Here is a 7868-nt window from a genome sequence, read left to right on the forward strand (position 1 = left end):
AATACTTCAGAATTAGCACTTTTAGCATGTTTAGAGACATACACCTTTTTGCCAAATCACGTTTACAGGGACTGCGACCCACGCTATTTTGGCAAAAAGGTGTATCTTCACATACACCGTAAGAAATCATGCATTTAACTTGGCAAAAAGGTGTATGTATAGAGATACACCTTTTTGCCAAATCACGCTTACAGGGACTGCGACCCACGCTATTTTGGCAAAAAGGTGTATCTTCACATACACCGTAAGAAATCATGCATTTAACTTGGCAAAAAGGTGTATGCATAGAGTTACACCTTTTTGCCAAATCACGTTTACAGGGACTGCAACCCACGCTATTTTGGCAAAAAGGTGTATCTTCTCATGCACCGTGAGAAATCGTGCATTTAAGTTGGCAAAAAGGTGTATGTATAGAGATACACCTTTTTGCCAAATTAAACGATAACAAAATATACCAGAGATTTTGTAGGGAGAAGGGTGTATGTGAAACCATTTCTAATCAAATGTTAACTCTTGACAATCTTTACTTCATTATTACAAAAAGATTTAAAACATAACAATAAAGAAAAATATCAGGATGCACAACTTGTTCATCAAACATAGAAAAATGTGCGCAAATTACAACTCACCCTAGAGTCTAAATATTAACAAAACATGGTCTCATGGATATGCATGGTTAAGGATTACAGCTGAAGAATTTTTCTTCTTCCTTCTCCTCCCTTTTTTCCAAAAACTTCTACTTCCAATGAGATGATTCATCATATTTTTAGCTTTGTGCCCCTTTTTTTTCGACAAAATGTTCGTTTGTTTTCTCTACTGAATGCTTTAGCAAACAAAGAGGCAGTTGTTTGCACATCATGTATCTGTTCTTAAAAACGCAGTTATCATGCTGTTCCCAATTTTTGCAATAAATTCAATAAATGTGAAAATTCAGGTAGGATCTTTTAACTGTTTGCATCCACTGAGCACTTTGAGCAGTACATCCAAGTATCATTTCCAAAGACAGGGACACATCTTTCTCTAGACCTTTGTGTGTAACTGCCACTTTTATGTCTGTTAGGTAACAGCCCCATACGCATAGCGTAATGGGTAGCCGATCTTACAGTCACACAGCACACCATTACACTATGTACTAACTATACACAGCCCAGTCGCTGTACATGGTACATGTACGTCGCGACAGGGCTGTACGCGCGCGACCACCAACCACTAGGAGAGCGACGTAATCGTATTACGATAGCTTTGAATTTTGATACTTAACATCATTTTTGTCACCTCAAACTCAACGAGTATACTTTTCAATATTTACTCTACATCTGATGCTATCAGTATTCAAATGTACGCAATGAAACTTACCGAAATTGATCATCATATCCAGCATGTCCACACGGTACACAATCTTTCACGCCAGGCCTAACTATACACAGCCTGGCCTGGCGTGAAAGATTGTGTACGGTGTTGACATGCTGGATATGATGATCAATTCCGGTAAGTTTCATTGCGTACATTTGAATACTGATAGCATAAGATGTAGAGTAAATATTGAAAAGTATACTCGTTGAGTTTGAGGTGACAAAAATGATGTTAAGTATCAAAATTCAAAGCTATCGTAATACGATTACGTCGCTGTCCTAGTGGTTGGTGGTCGCGCGCATACAGCCCTGTCGCGACGTACCATGTACAGCGACTGGGCTGTGTATAGTTAACTATGTACAGGCTTCTACATGCAGTGCACAGCACGGACAGTGCAGGGATCACTGTCATTTTGAAGCGTAGAGAACTCTCATCCCACAGCCACACTTGCCGGAAAAGCTGTCATTTCAACAGAAATGCTAGATTTTACGAATCTGCGCATCTAATGGCATAGAAGTGGCCATAGAAGTCTAGGACAAACGTTAGATCTGAACTTCTAGATATTAGGTTCTATCTACTCACCGACTAGGAACAAGGAGAAACTTCTGCAGTGCAACGGGCTGCCAGTTTTAAGTCAGGAGCATGGCCCGCCACCGCACCGACCGGTGAAACGGTACACATACATGCCAGCAGCACGTATAAACAACAGAGTATATAATATACACAGAGTATAAAATATACACCTTTCTGCCTTATCATACTTCGCAACTATAATTCATGATTCATTCGGCAGATGGATGTATATAAAGATACACCTATCTGCCAAATCTTTAAGCGCTCCCCAGCGTGCGCGGTTAGAGGTGTATCTAGAGATACACCCTTTTGCCAAATTATGTAGTTCTCTATCCTGGTACGTCATTGTACGTCAAGGGTGTATGTAAAGATACACCCTTTTGCCTAATCAAAAGCAGGAAAATTGATAAAATAATACAGAGATAGCCCCAAGTATCTCGGAAACAAATGATCGATGACTTACGAAAGTTGGTCACATGAAAATTTCGGCATCGAAAACCCCCCAAATGGTAAAAACCAAAAACATGATATTTTTCAGACATACACCTTTTTGCCAAATCACGACCGAGAACCTAACACCGTCCCTCTACCATAGTGGTCCTATCTATACACCGGAGAGAGTTTCACCGTATCTACCGAGATGAATGCACGCATCAAATCACAGAGTGCCCATATTACACGCTAACATTTCTGAGTGATAGTACAAGTACTAGACGCCATATATTCGCAGTAACGTAACAATAACGTGACCCAGCAATAATAACATGCTTTTCTGGCATTCGACATGGCACACTCCTGAATTCCAGAGAACAAAATAAACATTACATCCCACGGGAATGAGATGTCATTTCCCGAGACACAAGCAACCGCTTCAGCAGTATGAAATCGATCTTGAAGTGCATTTTCTCGCGCTAAAAATGTGTCTGTAAATTTATCATAACTAAAACACACAACCCAAATAAAGCTGCAAACAGCAATTCAACTGATTTGCGTTATTGCCACATGTAAATATAAAGGTACATGTATTATATGATATACAATGAACATGTATAATTATAGTGGTAACATTATGCCGATGAACAGGACGTTTGTTTATGTCATGTTTGGAACGATTTATGGGTGACACAATGATGACAAAATAATGATGTCGCAGGTTGCCGGATATATCAGCTTTATTGGTGTGCAAAATCCGCTGGAATTATGCATAGGAATAAACAGACGGAAGGGTGTGGGATAGGATGGAATATGAAGTGAGATAACAAGCTATGGAATAAATGAAATGAAAATTGGAATGGACGCGATTGAGCCTAACAATTCTGAAACATATATTTCACGATTACAAAATATTGATTAATGGAAGATGCATCTCAAGAAGACACAATATAGCACCTTTTGACGATTATATAATAATGAAATGATGGAGGATATACCGTAAAGTAAACAACATATAACACAGTGTAACCAACCAGCGGAAATAAACTTCATGTTTGTTTGTGTAATTGACTTAGTACAGTGTACTTGATTCGCAGATGGGCATGATGGCTGGGTGTTATTTTTTATTTATTTATTTATTTTTTTTTTTTTGTGGTGAGGCTGTTAGTTCGTATAGTTTTAGCTTTCGGCCCGAATCCCTCAACAGGGTCTGACGCTAGAAATACAATGTCTTGTGACAGTGATATTTTCAGTAATGTCTATGCAACAAGTATGCCATTCATAGTGTATATAATAATAAAAAAATAAAGAACACAAGCATTCGGATAGTGTAATGTAGAAAGTCATACTTGCATGTTGTGATGACCTGCGTTGGGTTAGGCTATTGGCCATCCGTCGTGGCGTGTGGTTAAACTGATCAGTGTCTGCTTTGTGCTGTGTTATGTCGGAGGGAGAGAGAGAGAGAGAGAGAGTGTGTGTGTGTGTTTGTGTGTGTTATATACAGCATATATATATATATATATACATATATATATATATACACTTGGTGATTCTATCCTATGAAGAGTGCTCGATATCCTCAAAGGAAGAGCTCTAGACAGAAGTATTGGAACAAGTTCACTCGGTTGAACCTACTGTCAACCGAGTGAACTTGTTCCAATACTTCTGTCTGTTATATACATATATACATATATATATATATATATATGTACTTGCCTAAATGGACCTATACATATATCAATATAGGGACCTATAACAAGATCAGCTTTTTAGTAGGTCCGTCACATTTCATGTTTGTAAAATTGTCTTCTCTTATATTCTTTGTAATTACGACGCTATGTCTCGTCTTATGTTCAGTCGATTGTATCATGTTATTTGAGTTTGAGATGTGGAACAATAAAATTAAATCAATCAAAGGTCAGCAAATAAAAAAAAAATACATGTACCCGCTGAATCTAAACTTACGTCTATATGAGGATTGTATTATATATTTGACATTACCACTGAACAATGCAAAAGACACATTCGAAATAATAACACACATAGGGAAACATAAAATGTGGATATGCACATCATGTGATTTAACACATTTGTTTATTTTGTATTTCCACTAAGCTAATAATCATTATCAATCACTAATCATTCATGACATTAAAGTGAAAGAAATGATAACGTATTGAAATGTCAAAAGCACAATTAAGATATACATGTACGTGTAAAGGAAAAATTACTTACACATGTTCTGTAAAGAATGCAAACGGAAATGGATACACACATGCACACGCGGTTTTATTTGCCACTTAAACTTACATCAAAGAAGTAAAACCAGGAGAGCAAGAACTTAATTTGATAAATACGGTGACCGCATACTGTAGCATTAACAACAATTATGAAGAGTTACAACTTACAAGATTCCTTTTTTTTTCCAAATAGATGGATAGTATTACACACTGCATGATATTTCCAGATAAAGTATATGACTATGTACATGTATTATATGCGCTGTAATCAATCATACCGAGAATATAGAGATTGCTGATTCAAATTAAAGATCTTTGATCAGCATTCAGTAATGTACTCTGACAATTGTGAGTCTTACTTTCAAATAACACTTGAGCATAGCTGTTTTAACTAGTGAGTTTTCAGTGATTATATGAATAGCTATGCACAATACCATAAACACAGTAAATAGACTGGTAGACTGATTATGTATACAGAAGTCAAAGACAAAACAAGAACACACTGGCTGCATTCTTGGTTTACAAAATGTAGAAAAAATCATTAAACAATATTAAAAAAAACTGAATCGGTTAAATCAAAACCAGTTGACCACAACATAACTATGTGCAAAAGATGTATTACTACATGCTACTACGGTATACTCTATTGGATAATGGGATTATACAGTTTCAATTTTCCCCAACATACGATCAAAGTGAAATGCACTCAATAATGTAATCTACACAAATAATATGCGCGATATATCAGGAAACTATTCTCCTGTTACAATGTACAATGGTTACAGTATGACGACAAAAAAGACCATGTGATACTCAGTACAGTAACCTATATTCGCATAGGAGGGAAATTCGTAAAATGCTATTCCAGTTTGTTAACGTATGTTGATAAACAGTCATGACTACGTTTGATTGAAATTCCTTACACGGGATCAAGTCCGTCTTTGCAGGGCGTCCTGTGTGTTTCTATCCATGGCATAATAAGGCACTTCATAGTCACGTCTTTGTCAAGCTATAAAAACACGTTCCTGCCCCTCCATCAGATATCGAATTAGCATTGATTGCATCACAATGGCTACTATAGAAAAATGGGTGAACAAACTACAGTGTACTGCACATTAGTTGAATGTCAGCATCGTTCCCTCGTGGTGTCATCCTATATCGTAGAGGGAATTAGCTGAAGCACTCTTGTTTAGATAATGAGCTTGGAGATTGCGTATATGTACTGGGAAAATGCATTGAATTGCACTATCTATAACTCTTAATTCAGTCATTCCTGTTCCCCACTTAACTGAGTATTCTACATGACTATAATGGCACACAAAATATCGATTATTATACATTCAATAATAAAAATAGATTGTATACGAATGATCATACAATGACTATTTTAGATGATGAAAATATCAACACAAAGCTATATAACACATAAAATAGAAAGCTATAATGCACCATAATACAAACTTGTAAAAAATATTCAATCAATTACAACAACATACAAAAAGTATGTTTCATAATTGTTTTCGGCTGAGATATCAATGACGTTTGATATCATATATCAACATTGTTTTTATTTACAATTTGGAATCATGCAAAAATACACTACAATAAGCCTCACGTGATGGTACAAGTTAGGCTATGTGTTTACATTGGTTACATTGCTTAAAATCTGATTAAATAATGTTTCACCCTTGTGAGGATTTTCACAAACCATTTTGACTCACAACAAGCAATCCACCAAATCAAAATTCGTTTACATTCTTCATTCTTTAATATACCTCGTTAACGACACACGGAGAGATATTTTCAGCATGATGTACAACAGCGCTAAAACATCAAAATTAGTCACATCATACATCAAATTTAAGTCACATCATATTTACATAATGCAATTACAACATAGTCCTCACCTAAACAAGAAGGAAACAACAGCATTAATCATTATTTCACAAGCACACTTCTGTTTAAATTTCTAGTAAGAAAGTAATCAAGTGCAACGTTTCCATTCCTTCCTACAAATATAATTCTCTTCTCTAAAAAAGTTCATGTTAACGATTTCAAAGCACAATGCATCATCTCTGATATTCTATCACACCCTGAAATATGAAATCTACACATACACCATGCAAATAAAACTATTTTATTGAATATGAACAAGAGAGCATTGCTAGGTATGGTTTTTTACCAAATGAAGTCCGCATCAATCAGTCCTAATTCACAGACAATTCACATTTGCATTACGTCATTCCTTTGTCCTCCCATTCGGCGGACTTCTATATTCAAACTCATATCGCTAAATGACCACAAATAGAAATGTGCTGACCGCCTAACGATGCATTATGTATCACAAGCTAGTAAATTATACAAAGAACAACATATTCATTCCATGTTACAATGGTGTTACGATTAGCTGCACTTTAGAGTTGCTCTGTTGTCATATTCTTCATATTCATCACGTTATACATTTTCTCTCACCACATTCCCCTTGCTGTCTGAAGAGAGAGGAAGTGATACAAATTAGATAACAAATTACGTTCAAAACCTTAACAGAAAATTGTTCTATTTACACATTTTGATATAAAAATTACAAAATGTTTCCACTATACATGTATATGAGTATACCGAATAGACAATAAGAAGGTAATTACAACTTGCGAAAAGACCGCATTCCACCTTTCACTTCAATTTCAACTGATACATCGTCGGTGTTACCACGAACCGACGCTATTTCGTTTTTGAGCGATAATGCAATTCTGAGAAAATCGCGTTTAAAGATCTCACAAGTTTTAGACAACGTTTTCAATGACTTTTCCTGTCTTGTGTGTGAAAATTTTGACAGGGTGATGAGAGTGGAAGTTGTTCTTCCTATCCATAGTGTAATTTTAGTGTGAATTCAAAAGAATTACGATATTTCTGTCTTCAAACTCACTGCGTCGGTTCGTAAATCCATCGTTTCTTGCGCGCACCATAGGTTATGTACTTAAGCGCGGGTCTCACGAACCGACGTAAATTGTATTACGCCGGTTCGTGAGACCCGCGCTGTAGGGCCTGCACAATAGGTAACGTGCAATACGCGTGTATTTACGAACCGTCGCTATTTCATTTTCGTATGTGTTTACATACAAATACTATTAGGGCTATTACTGCTTATCAACAATAACCTTATTAATTGAAATTAATTGTCATGTAATGATTATTGTGATGATTATAATACATTAGGTGATAATTAAGATGATAATATAAGCCAGTTTCTCTTAGTTGTTCTAAAAAGCG

The sequence above is a fragment of the Diadema setosum genome, chromosome 15, assembly GCF_964275005.1.
Source record: "Diadema setosum chromosome 15, eeDiaSeto1, whole genome shotgun sequence".
Taxonomy (NCBI): Eukaryota; Metazoa; Echinodermata; class Echinoidea; order Diadematoida; family Diadematidae; genus Diadema; species Diadema setosum.